At 41.6% G+C, this 21,945-nt stretch overlaps 1 protein-coding gene across 13 annotated transcripts in view; it reads left to right on the forward strand.

Moving 5' to 3' along the window:
* OSBPL6 (oxysterol binding protein like 6) overlaps nucleotides 1–21,945 on the forward strand; it is a 203,047-nt gene that overhangs the window by 13,109 nt on the left and 167,993 nt on the right. Inside the window, exon 2 of one of the 13 annotated variants that reach the window (XM_063790607.1) lies at nucleotides 10,527–10,610. The exons of 11 other annotated variants lie outside the window; for them this stretch is intronic. The gene's annotated coding sequence lies outside the window, so the exon portion shown is untranslated. Of the gene's footprint in view, nucleotides 1–10,526; nucleotides 10,698–21,945 lie in introns of all 13 variants that reach the window. One more of the 13 variants, XM_063790605.1, reaches the window with a different exon arrangement.

A 21,945-nucleotide genomic window follows, 5' to 3' on the forward strand; every position in this document is an offset into this window, starting at 1 on the left:
ATAGCACTTAAAGTTGTGTGGTTAGGGATTATGAGGCATGACATAGCAATGAAACCGAGTTCACAGGCTGCACAGGAAAAACAGTGTCCTTACTTGATCATCTTCCTCTCTATACAGTGGACAGTGGGACAGAAAATCAGCACAAAATGAAGAGGCCACTGTCACATAACCTGTATACTTAGTGATATCATTATCCAGCCTTTGGTTTTCAAGATGAAGAAAGGGATAGAAAATTTGATTTATGTTGAATCACTTACCATAGGGTTTAGTTTACTTACCAAAGGCTTTAGTAAGCTCTTTACCAACTCTTTCTTACAGGAGGTTTTTTTGTTTTGTTTTGTTTTTGTTTTGAGATGGAGTCTCGCTCTGTTGCCCAGGCTGGAGTTCAGTGGCACGATCTCGGCTCACTGCAACCTCCACCTCCCGGGTTCAAGCAATTCTCCTGTCTCAGCCTGCCGAGTAGCTGGGACTACAGGCACCTGCCACCATACCCAGCTAATTTTTGTATTTTTAGTAGAGATAGGGTTTCACCATATTGGTCAGGCTGGTCTTGAACTCCTGACCTCAGGTGATCCGCCCACCTCAGCCTCCCAAAGTGCTGGGATTACAGATGTGAGCCACCACACCCAGCCTGTTGTTGTTTTTGTTTGTTTGTTTTGTTTTTAGTAGAGAATTTAGGTCTCGCTGTGTTTCCCAGGCTGGTCTCAAAGTCCTGGACTCAAGGGATCCTCCCACCTCAGCCTCCCAAAGTGCTGGGGTTTTTGTTTGTTTGTTTTGTTTTGTTTTTAAAGAGAAAGCGATAGCCAGTGGGTCCCTGCCTATAAAGGTGGCCTTGTGTGGGTGCACCTGTGAGTGCTGCTGTGGCAGAGTGGTATACTGGTTTCCCATGGCTACTGTAATATATTACCACAAACTTACTGGCTTAAAACAACACAAATTTATTCTCTCTGGTTCTGGTCCTTGGTGTTCCTTAGCTCATGGCCACATAACTCAAAATCTCTGTTTTATTCTGCATCCCCTTTTCCTCTGTGTGTGTCTTCTCCTTTTCTTTGTCTGTGTCAGAACTCTCTCTGCCTCTGTCTTACAAGGATACATGTAATTGTATTTAGGCCCACTTGGATTATCCAGGATAAGCACCTCCTCTCAGTATCCTTCACTTAATCATATGTTTGGGGGTCATATATGGTAAAATATTCTCTCTTAGCCATATAAGGTAATATCTACAAGCTCAGGGGATTAGGAAGTGAACATAATTTTTTAAGGGTGGGGTCAGTGTGTATTTTTCAGCCAACTGCAGTTGGTTTTTCCAGCTGTGAGTACATCTGCATCAGGAGATGCCTGCAGAAGTAAATTTGGGAACATCTGCATGCCATGAGTATGCAGGGGAAGTCACCTATGAGAACCTCTTGTGTGCTGACCTGGAGTTAGAGCTGCTGTGTTTGTCTGGGGAGGAGGGTGGGAGATGGAGATGGAGAGAGTATTTTGAAAGAAACTTGAGGGAGGATATCAAATGTACAAGATATTTTTCTAAAGCTAGGTAGTAACTGGTTTGAAAAAGTCTAAGAGGTAATAACTTCAAGCTAATTTTAAGAGTATGTTTTTCTCTCCGAACTATTTGATGATAAGCAAATATTAACCAAATTATGGAGACTGAATTTAGAGAACTTGTGTGCCAGTGTGACAATTAGCAAAGTTTTATTAGAAATAAAGTGCCGGGCTGGGCATGGTGGCTCATGCCTGTAATCCCAGCACTTCGGGAGGTCAAGGTGGGCGGATCACCTGAGGTCAGGAGTTCGAGACCAGCCTGGCCAACATGGTGAAACCCCATTTTTTGTAAAAATACAAAAAATTAGCCAGCGTGGTGGCACGTGCCTATAGTCCCAGCTACTTGGGAGGCTGAGGCATGAGAATTGCTTCAACCCCGGCAGGTGGAGGTTGCAATGAGCCAAGATCGTGCCACTGCACTCCAGCCTGGGTGACAGAGTAAGACTCTGTCTAAAAAAAAAAAAAGAAAAAGAAAGAAAGAAACAAAGTGCCATCCAATAGAATATTAATTAATACTTGTTTATCATCAAATAGTTGAGAAAGAAAAAAATGCTCTTAAAATTTGCTCGAAGTTATTAGCTCTTAGACTCTTTCAAACCAGTTATTACTTAGCTTTAGAAAAATCTCCTGTACATTTGATATCCTCCCTCAGGATCCTTTCAAAATACTTATTTGCTTATGTTTTGATCTTAAACCTTTTTTATTGTCAACACACACCTCTCTCCTGTATCGGATCTCCTGCTTTCTATGTCTTTGTGTTTTCCTCTTCTTTGCTTGTCCCTCTGTCTTTCCCTCCCCTCCCCTCCCTTCCCCTCCCCTCCCCTCCCTTCCCCTCCCCTCCCCTCCCTTCCCCTCCCCTTCCCTCCCATCCCCTCCTCTCCCCTCCCTTCCCCTCCATTTCCCTCCCCTCCCATCCTTTTCCTTTCCTTTCCTTTTCCTTTTCCTTCCCTTCTTCCCTCTTTCCCTCCTTCTGTCCTTCCATCCTTCCTTCCTTCCTTTCTTCCTTCCTCTCTTCCTTCTTTCCTTCCTCCCCTTTCTTTCTTTTTAATGTAGCACACCCTCCGTTAGCTTCCTGAGAGGGTAAAGTTTTTGAGATCTTAAATGTCTATAAATATTTTTACACTATTCTCATTCTTGATTTATAGTCTGGGCCTAAAATTCAAGGTTGGGAATAATTTTCCTTTAGAATATTCAAGGCTTTAGTCCACTGCCCCCTAGCTTCTGAACTTACTGTTAAGAAGACCAAAGCCATTCTAAAACCTAAGTTTGTTTTTCTGTCTGGTAGTTAGTAGTATTTTCTCTCTTTATGTTCAATCTTTTGTCCATCTTTGGTGTGCCGTTTCAGTCTGGAAAATTAAGGTCTTTAAGATCTGAAACATCTTCATTAGTTTTATTGATGCTTTCTTCCCCTCACTTTTCCCTGTTCTCTTTTTCTGGAATTCTGATTATTTGGATATTAGACTTTCTGGATTCACTGGTTCTTTAATTTTCTTATGTTTGCTGTCATATTTCTTTGTTTTAAATCTTCTTGCCCTACTTTCTGGGTGATTTCCTCACCTTTATTTCCCTTTTCCTCTTTTTTTTTTCTGGGTTTTCAAAGAGGCAATTTTCCAGCTTTTCTATTGAGTTTTGCATGTTTGAAATTTCTTTCTTTCTTTCTTTCTTTCTTTTTTTTTTTTTAGCATCCCTTTCTTGTTTGATGGATGATGCAATATCTTCTGTCACCCCTCTGAGGTTATTGACATTTTCTGCTCCCTGCACAGGGAAACCTTGGTGTCCTCCAAGTGGCTTTCTTTATGTTTGTTTTGATCTGTGTTTCATGTTTGAGTTTTTCCTCAGATATCTGGTGATTGTGGCTTGCCTGCTTCTGTTTAAGAGTGAGTCCCCAAGGGAGCTGATTTGAGAGCTTCAAGCACTCAAGTGGGCCTTTTAAACTGAGGGCTTCATGGACAGAGCTGGTCCTGTAAGGAAGCCCACTCTCACTACAGTAGCAGTATCCTGAGGTTTTCCTGTTAGACTGGGCAGATTTCACAGAGATCTCACAAGCTTTTGCCTGAAGGCTACAGGTCTGGCTACCATTAAGAAAAAAAAAAACTACTAAATAACTTAAAAAGCTTCCCAAGACATGGTGCCTTTTTTTCCCGCTTTTCTTTCTTTCCATACTATAGCCATATGTACTCTGAAAAATAAGACTTTATTAAAGATAAAGACTATAAGTAAATTTTATTTATTTATTTATTTATTTGAGATAGGGTCTCACTCTATCACCCAGGCTGGAGTGCAGTGGCATGATCTTGGCTCACTGCAACCTCTGCCTCCCGGGTTGAAGAGATTCTCCTGCCTCAGCCTCCTGAGTAGCTGGGATTACAGGTGCCTGCCACCGTGCCCAGCTAACTTTGTTTTGTATTTTTTAGTAGAGATGGGGTTTCACCATGTTGGTCATGCTGGCCTTGAACTCCTGACCTCAAGTGATCCTCCCACCTCCCAAAGTGCTGGGATTGCAGGCATGAGCCACCACACCTGACCTATAAGTAAATTTGACAGTTAAAAAAAATCCAGCAAAGACTTTCAAACTGACCTTCCCCTGCAATTAGGACACCTTAGTATTTTACTGTTAGATGATTCAACCTAAGGATATTATTTGATGGCCTTTTGGGTTTGGATATCAATTTAGGAAGGTAAATGTAGATACATTATGCCTTATATACAATGGACATAAAAATGACTCTTCTTGCCTGGGCACAGTGGTTCATGCCTGTAATCCTAGCACTTTGGGAGGCTGAGGCGGCAAATCACTTGAGGTCAGGGGTTTGACATCAGCCTGGCCAACCAACATGGTGAAACCCCGCTTCTACTAAAAATATTAAAAATAAGCCGGGCATGGTGGCACATGCCTGTAATCCCAGCTACTTGGGAGGCTGAGGCAGTGAAATCACTTGAACCCAGGAGGCAGAGGGTGCAGTGAGCCCAGATTGCGCCACTGCACTCCAGCCTGTGCACCAAGTGTGAGACAATGTTTCAAAAAACAAAAAAAACAAAAAAAACCACACCTCTCTCTCTGCTGGAATGGCTCAGAGGCTGGGACAAGGACAGGGGTAGAGGGTTGTTTAAACCCAAGCTACTCACTCTTGCCTTTGTATCTTGCTATATTCGTGTAGGGCATGAATTTATCTACATGGATATAGCAAGATATAAAATCAAGGCTAGGTGCAGTGGTTCACGTCTGTAATTCCAACACTTTGGGAGACCAAGGCAGGAGGATCAGAAGTTCAAACCAGCCTGGGCAACATAGCAAGACCCTGTCTCTAAAAAAATAAAAAACTTAGCCACGTGTGGTGGTGCACGCCTGTAGTCCCAGCTCCTCACGAGGCTAAGGAAGAAGGATTGCTTGAGCCGAGAGTTTGAGGCTGCAGTTAGCTATCATTGTACCACCACAATCCAACTTGGGCTACAGAGTGAGATCCTATCTCAAAAACAAACAAACAAATAAACGAAAACCCAAAAAAGTCAAGGAGGTCCTGAACCACTTAGTTAATCCTAAAATCCCTGTATGCAAATAGGTAAGCAGGTGCCTGACTTTCAATATGGTTTCAGAGACTGGATAACCTTGTGTCCTGGGGCCCAAGGGGATGGTCTTTGATTAATATCTGACTGTGCCTAGGGCTCAGCTTTCAGTTTGTCCCAGCCCCAGGACCTCCGGTCTCCTCAGGGCTCCTGCCAGAGCAAGATTGCTTCCGGCACTTGCTCCTTATTTCCTGACCTCAGCCGGATGCCATTTTGATAGGGATTCCCTACCCTCCTCTGTCTCTGCAGCCCTGCCAGGGCTGGAGTCTCTACCTGACCCCATTCTGAAGCACCCACTACATCTTCATCTTTGCTTTTGGATCTCTCAGGTGTCAGCCACTGGCCCCAGTCCCTTATTGCTGCCCTACCATTACCCTCTGCCCAGATTCCCAGCTCGGAGCCACATGAGCCCTTTCCCTTCTCCTTGGAGGAGTGGTATCTTCAATTGCAATGCACTGTGTTTTCTTCATTAAAGCATTGTTGTAAGTGGTGGTTAGGAACTCTAACTCTGTTATGACTTCCCACATGGCCTGGACTCCACCAATTATAACACATTTTAAAGGAATAGTATATGTTTTGATTTCCAGGTCATAAATTTGAACAACCCATGTTTTGGCATAGGTTCCATTGGGAAGTTGGGGGCTGCCTTGCCATATCATGCAAGGGAGAAAAAATGTCATCATCAAATATTCATTAAGCTCCCACTTGTGCCTCGTGCTGTTGTGCCTGCTGAGTCTGTGAGGCCTCTGCTGGGCCTGTTTTTATAAACTCTAATAAGGCCGCCTTACAAATTGCCCTCTGAAACTCAGCACACTGTAGAGGTTTCCCTGACATACCCTGTGTCATGCTAATGGGGAGGATTAAGGCAAGAAGTGTTCCTAGTCTGACAGAGTGCAATTGTAATTTAAATATGTCCTTTCCTGGAGCCCGAGTTCTTTTAGTCACTGAGCCTGCGCTAATTTGTGTGATTCTTTTAGGGGCCAGGGCACTCTTCTTAGAGTTTTTTAAAATTAATACTTCCTATCGGTTCAGTGTTTTATTTCAAGTGAGGCATTCTTAGAATAATGTGACACAGAGTGATTTCTGAAAGATTAAAGCAGTGTGTTCTGAGGTGAGCCTTACAATTAATTGCCTGAATTGGCTCTAATTATACATAAAGAGCCAAGCTATTAGTAAGAAGAAGTGACTTCAGAAAGTACAGTTGGTCCCAAAGACCGAATAACTATTGCAAACAGTAATCAGTGAGGTGGTACTTATTGTATAAAACACCTTAGCTGGAAATTACTTGTGTCCATTATAATTGGGGTTTCCCCTTACACTTGGTTATTTCCTTTTCAGTGAAAGTATGCAATTTTTTAAACGCAGAGGCTAAAACTAAAATAGCTCATTGGAAAACATTTTTATGTAAACGAGTGTGCCCTGTGTGAACAAGGACCCTCTTGATAATTTTTTTTTTTTTTTTTTTGAGATGAGTCTTTCTTTGTCACCCAGGCTGGAGTGCAATGGTGCTATCTCAGCTGACTGCAACCTCCAACTCCCGGGTTCAAGCGATTCTCCCACCTCAGCCTCCCGAGTAGCTGGGATTACAGGTGCACACCAACACACTCGGCTAATTTTTTGTATCTTTAGTACAGACAGGGTTTCACTGTGTCGATCAGGCTGGTCTTGAACTCCTGGCCTTGTGATCCGCCTGCCTCGGCCTCCCAAAGTGCTGGGATTACTGGCGTGAGCCAACACGCCCAGCCGAGCACGGACCCTCTTGATTGCTCCTCTTTAGATACTTTTGGAAGCTCTTCTTCCACCCACCTAAAATGTCAGTGCTTCCAGGAATTTATCCTCAGTCTTCTCACTCCATACTGCCTCCCTGCTTGACCGCATCAAGTTCTGACTCTGCTAGCAAATTCCAAATTTATCTATCTGGGCCAGGTCCCTTCTGAATTCCAGAGGCACATTTTCGTATGGTTATCTTACAGGAATTACAAACTTGTGCATGCCCAAAACAGAACCGTAGACCATGATTGTCCCTCCCAAATCCACCCTTTCCCACCCTGCCCCGGCTCTTCCACTTGGGAGATCACCCAACACTAAACTCCATGTCTTGTTGATTCTACCGCTAACCATGTGTCTCCATCCTCATCACCCTGCCCTTTTTCATGCCTCCATCGTCTCCTTCCTAGACTGTAACAGAAGCCTTGCTACTGGTCTCCATCAATCCAATTTGCTTCCTGCCAAACTATACACACCTGCTAGGAAAATATTAAAAGCACAAGTCTGATCATGTCACTATGTGCTTAAACACATGCAGTTGCTGTCAGTTATTTGACAAATTTGACCAATCATTGTCTTTTATTTGTGTGGCTGTTTGAACTTATATGTTCCCCATTCCTAATTTACAACAGCCCAGACCGACTGGTCATCTTTTAGGTGCTTGAATTCATGTAGATGGTTTACTGCATAAGGCCTTTGCACAAGTGTCTGCTGTGACTGGACTGCTCTTCCTCCTGTCCTCTGCCTAGCTACTGCCTGCTTGCCCTTCTCATCTTCGGTGTCATTCCTCGGTGGCATTTCCAAAAGCCCTCCCCAGTTGGTTAGTTCCCCTACTAAATATGCCAACAGCATCCTGTATTTCCCAGCACTCATTATAATTATAATTAATCAAGTATTTGTATAATTACTTGTTTGATGACTGATGATGTCCCACTATCCTGTAAACTCCCTAAGAGCAGGGACCATGCCTGTCTGGCACACTATTCTCTCCCCAGTGCCTTTCATAACAAATATTTGCCAACTGAATGTGTAATGAATGCAGTTGGACAGAAGCCGTGGCATATGTTATATGTATTTGAACTTATGTTTGAATATGGGGTATCTGATGTTCTAGGAGCCTGACTACTTCCCACTCCAAAATAAGGCAATCCTGTAAAGGCCTTATATAGATCTTGCTAACTGTTCAGCTGTTACATCCTCTTTCCCCTTTCATTCTGGAAGTAGATTGGTCAAGAGTTCTACCAGAGAAACACAACCGATAGAAGATAAAAGATTTATTGCACACATTGGCTTGCTCATTTGTGGGGGCTGGCTAGGCAAGTACAAAATCAATCCATAGGACAGGCTGTCTGGACAAACAGGCTGGAATTCTCTGGCACAGGGTGGGGCTGCTGTTCACAGGTGGAATTTCTTCCCGGGGAACTCGGCTCCGCCCTTAAGGCTTCAACTGATTCAATCAGGCCCACTTATAATCTTCACTTAAAGTCAACTGATTATGGACTTTAGTCACATCTACAAAATACTTTCACATGGAACCAGGCACGGTGGCTCATGCCTGTAATCCCAGCTACTCGGGAGGCTGAGACAGGAGGATCACTTGAGCCCAGGAGTTTGAAGCCAGCCTAGGCAACATAGTGAGACCCTGTCTCTTAAAAAAAAATTTTTTTTTTAATCAGCCAGGTATGGTGGCACATGCTTGTAGTTCCAGCTACTCAAGAGGCTGAGGCAGGAGGATTGCTTGAGCCCAGGAGATCGAGGCTGCTGTGAGCTGTGATCATACCACTGCATCCACTCTGGGCAACAGAACAAGACCGTGTCTCTAAACAAACAAAAACCTTTACGGCAATGCCTGGATTAGTGTTTGGTTTAATAACTAGACGGTAGCTTGTAACAAAGTTGACACATAAAATTGACCATCAAATAAGTCTTTGATGCAAAGTACTGGTTTAAAAGCAAAATTATCCTTTTTTAAAAAAAAAAAAAAAAGAAAAAACAGAAACAAAAAAACCTTGGTACTTCTGGGATTGGGAATGGTAATGAAATGTTTTATTCAGTGGGTTTCTTATTAGTTATGAGCTATGGAAGTAATGTCTATATAAAATAAGTTTTTACCTATTCTGCTGATGTATGCCAAATAACCTCATTCCTCTGCTATCCAAAACAAATGTGTCACTATTCAAATGTGAATCAGTAATAAAATTCTGGAAAAATTGGCCCTTTTATGTGTGGTGTTTCTAATAAGTGGACAGCTGTGTCTTCCACAGGTGCCTTTTTGTTTGTTATCACAGCAAACATTTACTGAGCTCAGAGCAGGGCAGTGGAGATGAGGCTGAATACCACCTAATTTCAAGGTTTTGCATTGGATTGTGGTAGACAAATAAGTAAAACCTAATTGCAGGCCCAGAGTTCTGTGAGGTTGGAGTATAGACGGCGAGAGAGACCTAGTTTGCTGCCAGAGCTTGGGGACCCAGCTTTATTCTGCAGAGAGAGAAGAAGCCCTCTCTCTTGGGGAGTGTCATGTTCCTGTGATTTAGGGAGAGGAGTCTGGTGAAGTAAGGGAAGGGAGGGAGAGTGTTAGTGGCAGGAGTTGGAGCTGAAACTTTGGCAGCAATGTTGAAAAAAAGAGGCTGGGTTCTAGCACTAGCAGAGTTTTGTCAACTGAGGAGATGACTTTGAGGTGACCAGTAATGGAGGTGTGTGGTACTGGAGGAAAAATGAATGTTTAGTTCTGGGGCAGGTGAAGGGGACAAAAGATAAGAGTTGCTATGTATTGTGCATCTACACTGGGTCTGGTGCGTGACACACACACAATTTCATTTATTGGTTTGGAGGCTGGTATTATTTCTAGCCTGGGTGAAATCACCTAAGGAGGGTCTTGAACCAAGGGAGAAGTTTGAGGAAGGTCCTAACTTACTCATTTGAGGGGGCTGGCTAGGCAAGTACAAAATCAATCCATAGGACCTTGATACCAAAGATTCTTTTTTACGTCTTTCATCTTTTTATGAAGGGTAATATAGACATGCCACTTTAAATATTATCTGACAGCTGATTCTAAGAGGATATCTGTTTGTATTTAAATGTTGGTTAGTAGATATTGGAAAGGGGGAAAAAAGGATTACATTCATGAACGATTTCTCTGTGTTGTCTTATAACTCCCAAAGTGAATTGAGAAAGCAGAGGTTTTTGGCCCTGAATATACCCCTTGGTACATGAAATCATATTCACTCAATTTACTTTTTAAAAAGGCAAGTATGAAAGACTCTCACTGACCATATCTGGGAAAACTAGAGTGTCAAAATAAATGAGAGTAACAGATTGTAAGTCATTACATGAAATAGGATTCAATGAGTCTGTGTTGATAAAAATAAATAAGCGGAGGTGAGAGAGAGGAAGCTCTTCTTTTATTGGTTGGGAATGCTGACCAATGAATGTAGGAGGAATGTAGGAACTAGAATAATCACCATTTGGCAAACATAGTGATGATTGATTAAGGCAGGAATTGTCAATGGATGCTAAGTTTGGTGGATGCTAAGAATGGAGGCTTGAGGAACAGGATATTGGCATAGTCTCATAGTGTTTCTCTACAACGTACCTATCAATTACGAGGAGGAAAATGGTGACTTTATGTTTTTTTGGCATCTTCCTGCCAGGAATGCGTGGCCTGAGTCTGGTCATGAGGAGACATCAGATGGATTCAAATTGAGGGTGACCTGAGTCATCTGAGAGAATAAAAGGTTTGGCTTGTTAAAACTGTCAAGGATGAGAGGCAAGGAAAGACCGAGAAACTACTCCACGCTGAAGAAGAGATTGGATAACTAAATGTAATGCATGGTCCCAAATTGGATCCTGGGCCTGGAAGGAGAAAGAGCCACTGTTGGGACGAGCTGAATGGCATTTGTGAATTAGATAGTAATATTCTATTAGCATTCAGTCACTGATTGAGCTAGTCAGATGATTATTATATAAGAGAGTGCCTTTGTTTTGGGAAATACATACTGGAATATACAGGAGTGAAGGGGCATCATATCCACAATTCACTCTCAAATGATTCAGAAAGTGCTGAAGACTAAATAATCCAATGTCTAAGTGAAAGGGAAAGAGGAGTGTGAGTTCTTTGTACTGTTCATGCAACTTAAGTTATTTTAAAATAGAGTATTTTTAAAGGTGATGAAACTCAAGGAAGGACCAAAGAACTGTTTTGAATTGCAGGAAACTGAGAGGCATGACAAATACCATGAATGATCCTGAACTGAATCCTTTTGCTACAAAAGAAGTCAGTGGGATGGTGAAGTGGCTACATTGTCCGAGGTGTATACTCGGGGTTTCGTCATCGCACGCCAGGAAAATTTAGCACACAGACACACACGAGTTTAGGAGTGGAGGTTTAATAGGCAGAAGAGAAGAGAAAGAGAAACCGCTCTCTCTATAGAGAAAGGGGTCTCCCAGTGGAAGGGACCAGCAGGTGGTGAATGTGCCTGATTTTATAGTCAGGTTTGAGGAGGTGGTGCCTGATTTACATAGGGCTCACAGATTGGTTCCATCAGGTATGACATTTACATAGTGCATAGGGAAGGCTGGTTGCCCCACCCTAATCTTATTATGCAAATAGCCTTTCCAGTTGATCTGAACCATCTTGTCTGCTTCTTACTGTACCGGTGGCTGACAAAGAGAAGGGAAGATGGAGCCGCCATCTCGAACATGATTGGCACAACTGCCGGCATCTATGTCTGCAGCTCAATTTTACAAGCTACTCATTGTTAGAAAGGAAAATAATTTGGGGCTGGTTTCATGAAAAGGAAAACCTTATGGAGGACTTCCGTGTCCTCACTATCTGCCCAAGTAATTTCTTCCTAACTTTTGTATCAGTGGTTGGCAGTTTCAATAGGGTTTTTGAGTGAAGCAGATATGGACGTTCTTTGTACTGTTCTGAGAGTTTACCTGTAAGTTTGAAATTGTTTTAAAATAAATTTTTTAAGGTTTCAAGAACTTTCCCTCAAGCCCAAAAAAGTTTTAATTTCCTTTTTCTTTGACCAGAATAGGATAGAATTTGTTTCTGCTATAAAAGGCTAACCAGACTGTGCTTTTAAAAAGGAGGTTGGAAGGTGTTAAAGATTTTATTTTACAAGTAGGAAATGCCTACGTGCTCCATCTGTAGACAAGTCAGCCTCTTGACTCTTTGTCCTCAGATGTAAATTGAGGATAACAGTTTCTGCCTGGCCTCTCTTGTTGGGTGAGTCCTTCTTAGGGCAAACAGATAAATCTGTAAGCATTATTTAAAAAAATTTAAAAAAAAAAAGAGAGAGAGAGCATGCTATAGGAAGGTAAGCTATTCTTGACAAAATGCTCTTCATTCTATTAATAGAGGTATTCTGGGTTGGTAATGGAAATGGCTTTCCCCTTGTTTGCTTCTCAAACATCTCCTTACCATCTTTTCCATGATTCTCTTTCAACTTCTTCCTCTTTTACTGACTTTTTTCTCTCCCTGTCTTTTATCCCCCTTCTTTTTTTTTTTTTTTTTTTTTTTCTGATGGAGTCTTGCTCTGTTGCCCAGGCTGGAGGGCAGTGGCACGATCTCTGCCCCCTGCAACCTCTGCCTCCCGGGTTCAGGTGATTCTCCTGCCTCAGCCTCCCGAGTAGCTGGGAATACAGGTGTACGTCACCATGCCCAGCTGATTTTTGTATTTTTAGTAGAGATGGGGTTTTGTCATGTTGTCCAGGCTAGTCTTGAACTCCTGACCTCGTGATCTGCCCACCTCAGCCTCCCAAAGTGCTGGGATTACAGATGTGAGCCACCACACCCAGCCTATCCCTGCTCCTTTTTAATTAGACCTGAATTTTTACCTCTTGTACATAATTCTTTGCTTTTTTTTTATTCTCTCCACTCCTGACTCTTCTGTCTTTGACAGTTTTGTTTCCCTACTTACCCGCTTTGACTCGATTCCCTTTTTGTTGTAGCCTGAAGGATTCTAGATGTAATCCTACTTGTCCAATTTGCCTTTATTCAAGAGCAAGACCAACATAAAATAGACTGTTAGTGATAGACTGTAAAAAAATGGAGTTTTATTAAAGATACCATTTAACGAATGCTTACTGTGGGCCAAGAATTGGGTTGGTTGCATCATCTATATTCAGATTTAAACCACACAACAACATTTTGGAGTAGGTATTTCTATCCCCATTTTACAAAATAGGAAATGGAAGCACAGAAGTAGTACAGCTTACTGAAAATAAAAAATAGTAGGTGGCAAAGCCAAGTTTCCAGATCCCAAGGTGAATTTCAAAACCTGTGGTGCTTTAATCCTACTATCTGGCCTAAGGGTATTAGTTCCATAACAATTGGGTTTGGAGATAGCACCCTAGGGGCCAAGGGTGTCATTTGCATGAGAATCAATGAGGAGCCAGAGAAAGTGAGTTTTGTAGCAGGTATTAGGCTAGGGTGTTGGGGAGGGAAACTGAAATATGTGTCAGCCTCCGAATGGCTGATTCTTGGCAAGTAATTATTTATAATCAGTGTGTGTTGCTGCTGAAAGCCATCCCATCGGACCCCTTTCCAGCAAGATTCTACTTTTGGAGTGTAACAGCAACTAATTACGTGCTGTTAAATCCAAGACCCATTTTATATTCAGAGGTTCCAGTGGTAAACCTCACATGTCAGGAGCAATTAGTGACACTGTGGCATGTCATCTTCAATGTGCTGAACTGTGGACAATAAATCCTAGCAGGCTGGATAGGTTAAAATAACCACATTCGCCATCATCCTCACTGCCTTCCGAGCAATGCTATTTCAAGGCAACAGGTTCAGGATGTCCTCCTAAGTGGTGGTCTGGGGATTTCAGAAACATAAAAATATGATTAATACTGAAAGTTTTAAGATTTCGAGTGCTTAGGAAAGAGGCTGGAGATATCGACAGAGGATAATGTCATGCTGTAGGTCTAAAAGCTGACCATGGAGGTGTCTGTTCCCCCATAGCTCAAATGTAATAACTACTATGTGCTGATAGAACCTGAGGCATACACATAACAAATGCTAGAATGTGGAAACTGGTTTGGCTGAGGCTTTAGACATCGAGTTCCATTTTGCTGATTGACTACCTTGGATTAATGGGAAGTATATCCTCCACCCCCACCCCCGCCTTTTTTTAAGTTAAAAAATGAACAATCTCCTTCTTTTTTGGGGGGCTGGGGAGGCGGGTGGACAGGGTCTTACTCTGTCACCTACGCTGGAGTGCAATGGGGTGATCTTGGCTCACTGTAACCTCTAACTCCCAGGTTCAAGTGATCCTCCCACCTCAGTCTCCTTAGTAGCTGGGACTTCAGATGCACACCACCATGGCTGGGCCTTTTTTAAAATTTTGTATCATTTTGTAGACACAGGGTCTCGCCATGTTGCCCAGGCTGGTCTTGAACTCCTGGGCTCAAGCAACCCATCTGCCTCAGCTTCCCAAAGTGCTGGGATTACAGGCGTGAGCCACTGTGCCCAGCCAAAAAATGAATAGTGTTCTTATTGGAATTTGAAATCTTTGTTTATAAAATATATCTCATAGTATACATCCTTATTCAATTTCGTAGGGAAAAATGCAGAAGCTGAAATGTATTTTTCTGTTGAAAGTAAAATGTGATGTTGCAGCAGCAGCAGATGAGTTGTCTATGCAGCCATACTCTGTCACTTATGGTTCTACTTCTGTTGCTGACGTCAGGTTGATCTCCTAAAGGGGGATATTCTCATCGATCTTGGATTTTTAGGATGTTGCTGAGATGCTGCATGGAAATATGCAGTAACAGGACATTGCTGGAGTGTGGCTGAGCAGTGAAAGCATCTGAAAAAAATCGCCCTCTTGGGAGACCCAGGCTGTGTCCATTAAGCCAGGATCTGCCCAGAGTGCCGGCTTTATGGTGGGTTTAGCTCAGAGGTAATTGACTCTTCAGCCCATTGAGGCAGCTCAGGGCTCTCTGAGGTAAAGAAGCTCTTTGTTTCCCCCTCCATTCTGGGGCTTGGCTATTTCAACTAGACTATTCATATCAAATGTAAATTCCAACCACCAAAAACAGCCTGTGGAAATCTTGATTGTGTGCAGTTTAGAGATGGCCAGAGAAAGAATAAGAAAAGAAGATAAATAGATATAAATTGAATAAAAATAAAGAATTTGAGAGAAGTTGTTTAAATTTGGGTGACCACAGGGTATTGTCAACTATTTTAGTGTAGGGTAGAAACATCACTGGGAAACATCTAATAAGCAGGTAGTACTACTTGAAAGAATGCATTGTAAAGATAATATACAGCTCTTTAATACGTGACTGGGTCATTATTGAGCGAAACTGAAGGAAATACTCTGAAAGAGTAGATGAAGCTATGAGCATGGTTTATTGGAAATGTATGTTAAGTTCTAAGATAATTATTTGATCAGAAATCTTTGTCGATTATGTACGTGTCACACATTTTTCACTGGCCTTTTCAAGTAGTAAACTTCTAAATATTCCTACAGTGATTTAGCTGATCATCAGTAAGCACCGTCTATCAGCCAAGTACAGTCTATTCTTACAGAGATGAGGATTGGCTTTGCAAAGATGTAGCTTTGGTCAGTGAGTGATACTCACAGGATAATTGACTCAGTCAACCAACCATGTTTTGGGGAGTAGGGAGGAGGGCTGGTTTCACAATCAATACATGAAGTAGCATGTTTTAGATACTTTTACCTGGCAGACAGGTATAAATCAATGGCTTCACTTTCCTGAGTTCAGATCTGTACTGTGAAGTGACCTGTCACAGGCATAGCATTTATATTGTTCCCACTGGAGTAAATCACCAAGGAGTGCTGTGTTTGAAAGTGTGCACACTTTCGCATCCCATGTCCTCTGCCACACTACCAACTTTTCTCTCTCTTTTTCTATGTTATGCATTGGGAATGGAGAGGAATGAAGGAAGTCGTCTACTAAAGAGTCACCTTTATGGAGACTGTAAGCAGTGATGGTTTGCAGCATGTTCTCTTCCAGCCCCAGGAAGTTCTGCTTCTGTAGTTGTCACGGAGCAACCCCAGGCTGCAGCCTTTCCTGCCACCAGCCTGGTTTACAGGAATTGATGATGGTGATGTAATTTTAATCCTTGGTTCATTCATCTACCTAAAATCCATAGATGTCCATAAACCTTCTATATTCTAATTTGTAGAGACTCAGATATTACAGAGAGATTTCATAATCTTGGCCCAAAGCAAAGGTTTGCTGATAAAACAGAATCGGCTGGGCACGGTGGCTCACACCTGTAATCCCAGCACTTTGGGAGGCCCAGGCGGGCGGATCACGAGGTCAGGAGATCGAGACCATCCTGGCTAACACGGTGAAACCCTGTCTCTACTAAAAATACAAAAAATTAGCTGGGCAAGGTGGCACACGCCTGTAGTCCCAGCTACTTGGGAGGCTGAGGCAGGAGAATGGCGTGAACCCAGGAGGCGGAGCTTGCAGTGAGCAGAGATCTCGCCATTGCACTCCAGCCTGGGTGACAGAGCAAGACTCGTCTCAAAAATAAATAAATAAAACAGAATCTTGGTATGCATAAAAATTAATTGTAAGTTCTTTTAACATTTGAAAAGTAAATGTTGTTATAAGAAGTAATATTTGTACAGGGCAGAGAGAAATAAGATAGACCCTCCTCCAAGAAATAAAAATCTCCTATAAATGATCCCACTATCCAGAAATAGATAATATTTGGTGTTAAATACTCAGATTTTCTTCTCTAGTATTTATATTCCTGTAAATCATTTATTATATTTATTTTTCATAAAAATAGTCATGCACACCTGCTGCTTTATAAGCCTCTCCTTTCCCCAGTGTTTCCAAGTTGGTAGCTCTATATTTATCGTTGTTTATAATGGCTGCAGAGATTTGGTGGACACATAGGTTGTGTCCTATTTTTTTGTTGTTGCCATAAGCAACACTGTGATGAACATCTTTGTACACAGGAGTATGTACTTGCTTGATTTTGTGCTTAAAATAACTTCTTAAAGATGTTGAAGCCTTGTAAGACTTACTACTAGTTCACTCTAAAAGTTTACTCTGATTCTCTATCAACCTGTTATGTGAAAAGTGATTTTACATTGTCTTAAATTGCATCTCTATTATTCAGACAGAGCATTTTTCTGTATTGTGTTGGCCATTTGAATTTTGTGGTTACATTCCCTCCTTTGTGTTTTTCCCATTTTTATTTAAAGATATTCCTGTTTTGGCTTATTGTTTTGTGAGAGCACAATGTATTAGAGACATGGATTTCTCGTCTGCCTTGTTGTAGATATTTTCCCCCACTGGATTCAAATCTTGATTGAGATTTTGTCAAATGTATTGTTAGTTAAGTGGGTATAGGTATATCTTTCGATATTGGCTCTTGCTTATTAAATACGTTTTACAATTAAGGAAATTGTAAAAAGTAAAAGGATATGGAGTGACGTTTCCCAGGCCCTTCAGTTTATTCCTTGCCTTGGGTAGAACTGTTTTTAAATCCTTTGAGAAAACTGAGTATTTAGTATTTACACTGACTAAGTGATTGGATTCCATTTGGTTGGGTTTTAAAGTGTTCTTTTTAATGATTTTAGCACACTCACCTATTGTTACTCATTCTCAAATCTGGTATCTTTGGCTCTTTGAAACAGCTTTGAGTGGGTCCTTATGGCCTTGGGAGTCTGACAATTTTATGATTATGCAAATGTTATTGAACTCATTTTGATGGATGTTTTCTGGGCCTTTGGCTGATTGCACAGAGACTTTGCCTTTAACTGTCACAGGGTCGGCTAGTGTGACCTTCACATCAGGCTGCGGAAAACACACTGGCCAGTCATCTTAGGACAATTTGGAATGGTTGCCTGGGCAACCTTACTGGCTTCTAATCAAATGCCCCAAGGATAGCCCAATTCCCAAGGGGAACGCCACATCTGAAGGGAGGAACTCTGTCCTTGGAGTAGCAGTGATTTTAGGACACTTGGTTAATATTGGGGGGAAGTGAGGGGATGCCATGATCTCACAATGAACCCGGGGAAGGGAGACAATAAAGGAAAGGGGGATCAAGAGAGAAGGGATGTAAGAGAGGCCGGAAGGGAAGAGAAGGTTGCATTGAAGCAAATGGTAGACACTAAATAGTGAATAAGAGCAAATGATTTGTGAATAAGAAAACTGTCTATTGCAGAGTGAGCAGAAGTACACCAAGAATGCAGATTGAAAATTTATGTTTAGAAAAAAAATCCATGGCCAATAAATGACTATCTAGAGAGGGAAAAAGAACTTTGGAGACTTCTGAAAATGCAATGAAAATATTTTTTCACTGAAACAGCCTTGCATGTGAATGTCTTTGATTGACTCCTTTTTAAGGAAATAACATTGTCTTCTTCCTGTACTCTCCATTGCAGCCTGAGTAAATCCTGTGTCCAGAATCAGAATGACACCATTCAGAATTATAGGACGCATTTTTATTTGTTTCTTTCATGAATCAGAACTGTTATAGATTAGAAACTAGTGTAGTTAAAGTCAGTTCTGGCCAGGTGTGGTGGCTTAACCCTGTAATCCCAGCACTTTGGCAGGCTGAACTGGGAGGATTGCTTGACTCCAGGAGTTCAAGACCAGCCTGGACAATATAATGAGACCCCATCTCTACAAGGAATTAAAAAGTTAGCTGAATGTGGTAGCATGCGCCTGTAGTCCCAGCTACTCAGGAGGCTGAGGCGGGAGGATCGCTCAAGCCCGGACGGCAGAGGTTGCAGTGAGCTGAGATTGTACCACTGCACTCCAGCTTGAGCAACAGAGCAAGACCCTGTCTGAAAAATAAATAGTTCTCTCTCTGTGTCTCTGTCTCTCTCTTTATCTCTCTCTGCTTCTCTCTCTCTCTTTCTCTCTCTCTGCTTCTCTCTCTCTCTTTCTCTCTCTCTCTCTCTGTGTGTGTGTGTGTGTGTTTAACAAAACACATCTAAAGAATCTATAGATATGCCGGGATGGCTATTATGACAGGTGGCAGTGTTTTAGTTGCTCTAGTAAGCTGAATGAATGCAGATGCTAATAGGCAGAAAGGCATTGTGTAGCCCTGGGATGAAAGCCTCTCTAGAGAGCAGTAAGCTGACCACAGAACCCTTGCTCAGATGCCCATTACTTTAAAAAAAAAAGAAAAGAAAAGAAAAGAAAAAAGGCTGTGACTCACTGCTGAAATACTCAGAACTGTTCTGAAGACCCCCTCTTTCTGCAGATCTCAGACTGAGTATAAGAGAGATGCAAATTTTACAGTAGTTGAAATTGGCACATCCAGCACTTTGTAAAGTATGCTATCCAAGGTAGTCACTCCATAAATATTGGACAGTGAAGGTAGTGTCTGGATTTCAGACCCTTGAGTTTGTTCAGATGTTCTCTAGTGATGGGATTCTGTAGTTACAGAAAACCGTGGTGTCAGTCAGAGCCCTGGGAGGTAGGGGCTGGTGCATTATTTTGTTTACACGCTGCTGATAAAGACATACCCGAGACTGGGCAATTTACAAAAGAAAGAGGTTTATTGGACTTTCAGTTTCACATGGCTGGAGAGGCCTCACAATCATGGCAGAAGGCAAGGAGGAGCAAGTCACAATCTTACACAGCAGGCAAAGAGAGAGCTTGTGCAAAGAAACTCCCGTTTTTAAAACCATCAGATGTCATGAGACCCATTCACTATCATGATAACAGCACAGGAAAGACCCACCTTCATGATTCAGTCATCTCCCACTGGGTCCCTCCCACAACACATGGGAATTATGGGAGCTACAAGATGAAATTTGGGTGGGAACACAGAGCCAAACCATATCAGATGGCATATCCTGAAGATTTACCTGAAGAATATTTAATGACAGAATGACTTAAAGTGGTGAGGGCAGAGTCCAGGGAACCCCCAAAGGAAGGCAAAGCAGCCCGGAGCTAGTAACAGAAGGAACCAATACCTTTTCTGGGCCATAAGCAGCAAGGGAGGAAGCTGTGTTCCTAGGGCCCACTGAGAGCTCTAGTCATGGAGGGGGAAGTGTGGATGCAGTGACAGCCCGGGTAGGGGTGGGCAAGGAGATGGGTTGCGCATAGATACTTCATTTCTTCTGGCTCTCACTTTCTTGCTGGTGGCTTCTGTGAGCCAAAGCCCTCTGGAAGCCAGCGGGCAAGGGATGCTGGGTGGTGCAGTCACCTTCCATGCTGGTGGCACAGTGGGCAAAGGATGCTGGGTGGTGCAGTCACCTTCCGTGCTGGTGGTGCAGTGGGCAAGGGATGCTGGGTGGTGTAGGTCAGCTTCCTGGAGCCCAGAGAAGGGCAGAGAAGGCTAGACAATGGGTCTGGGGTGGGAAGAGGCAAATGAATAAAAACCTTCACAGTGTGCACATATCCCTGTTCTATAAGGATCTCCTTGCCCTTTGGAAGCATAAGCATTTGGAAAAGAAGTTATTTATGAAATAATCCTTTTTATAGGAGCTGGAGACATGCTCACATGTGTTTAGAACTTTGGTGTATGTCGGATTTGTAGGAAAAGGAGGGGCTATTCAGTATATGGAACAGAGAAGAAATGGTTATCTTTAACGGATTCCTGCTTCATACTATATACAAAAAAGTCAACTTGAGAAAGTTCTAGGTCTTAAATGTTAGAAGGAAAACATTAAGACTTTTAGACTTGGATAGAAAAGGATTTCCTTAGTTTTCTTTAAGACTTTTAGTCTTCAGAGAAAGAGAAGATTTCTTAAGGCACAAAAAGCATTTAATGTAAAAGAAAATATTGACACATTTGACTCCATTAAAATTAAGAATATTGTTAATCTAAAGAGGCCTTATTGAAATTGTATGTTGTGTGAGATTTGCTTCAATACAATTTCTGGGAATGAAGGTTGAATAGCTGGAGATATAAATGAAACAAAATTGATCATTTTTGAAACTGGGTGATGGCTACACACAAAAGATGAAAGGATAGTAGAATATATTAAGAATATATTAAGAAGTCCAATAACTCAGGATGAAAAGTGTGAACAACCCACTAGAAAAATGGACAAAGGATATGCATGGGTATTTTGCAGTTACAAAAAAGGAAATACATATGGGTAAGTTTTATCAGAAATGTTTAACATTATTTGTAATTTGGAGGGAAATGCAAGTCACTGCCATAAAGATGCCATTTTATACCCATTCAATTGGCAAGAATGGAAAAGTCTGTTAATATCTAGAGCTAGGGCAAATATGGATCCACAGGATCTCATAACCTGCTAGTAAATTGTTGTAACAACCACAGAAAATAGTTCTGGCATTATGTCATAGAATTGACCAGTCACATTTCCTGCAACTCAGCATTTTACTCTTTCAGGTTTACATATAAAATAAATTCTGGCACGTGTGCATCAAGAAATACAGAAATGTTGATATTTGCCCTGTACATATAAAAAACTTGGGAAAACTCAAATGTCTACGGACAAAAGAGTGGGTGGATAAACTGTGGTATAGTCATCCAATGGAATACATGCCAAAATCCAAATGAAGTATAATGAAATAATGGCAACATAGATGAATTTTAGCAATGCAATATTAAATGGAAAAATTCTAAAGATATTACACATAGTGCCCTTTTCTATAAGTTTAAGAGCAACTAAAATTATAACCATAGTTTTTAGGAATAGATATAAACAAGATGATAGTATATTAAAAAGGAAAGCAGTAGAATGTTGAGTATGGGGTTCAAGATGGTTGTTACCTCAGTAGGGGGAGGCAGGAAGATGAGATGGGAGGACCATTTGGGTAGATAAGTTATTATCAAAGTTTAATTTTTGTGTTTTCTCTATTGCTATTATAACATTAAAAATGAAGCATGTGTGAATGAGGGCAGCCTGCATGACCCACATGTGAATGTGTCTTATATCAAATATTATGTTTAATTTAATTATGTGCAATTGAGGTAGAATAAAAGAAGAAAAAAAAAGACTAGGACAAGTGGAAAAGAAAGAGTAGCACAGTACATTTACAGCAGTTGGAAATTATACATTTTGCATAAGAAGTAATCAGGATATAGACTAAGCAGAGCTTACAGAGATATTCCAAACAAAACTAATGTGCAAA

The sequence above is a fragment of the Pan troglodytes genome, chromosome 13 (assembly GCF_028858775.2).
Source record: "Pan troglodytes isolate AG18354 chromosome 13, NHGRI_mPanTro3-v2.0_pri, whole genome shotgun sequence".
Classification (NCBI taxonomy): domain Eukaryota; kingdom Metazoa; phylum Chordata; class Mammalia; order Primates; family Hominidae; genus Pan; species Pan troglodytes.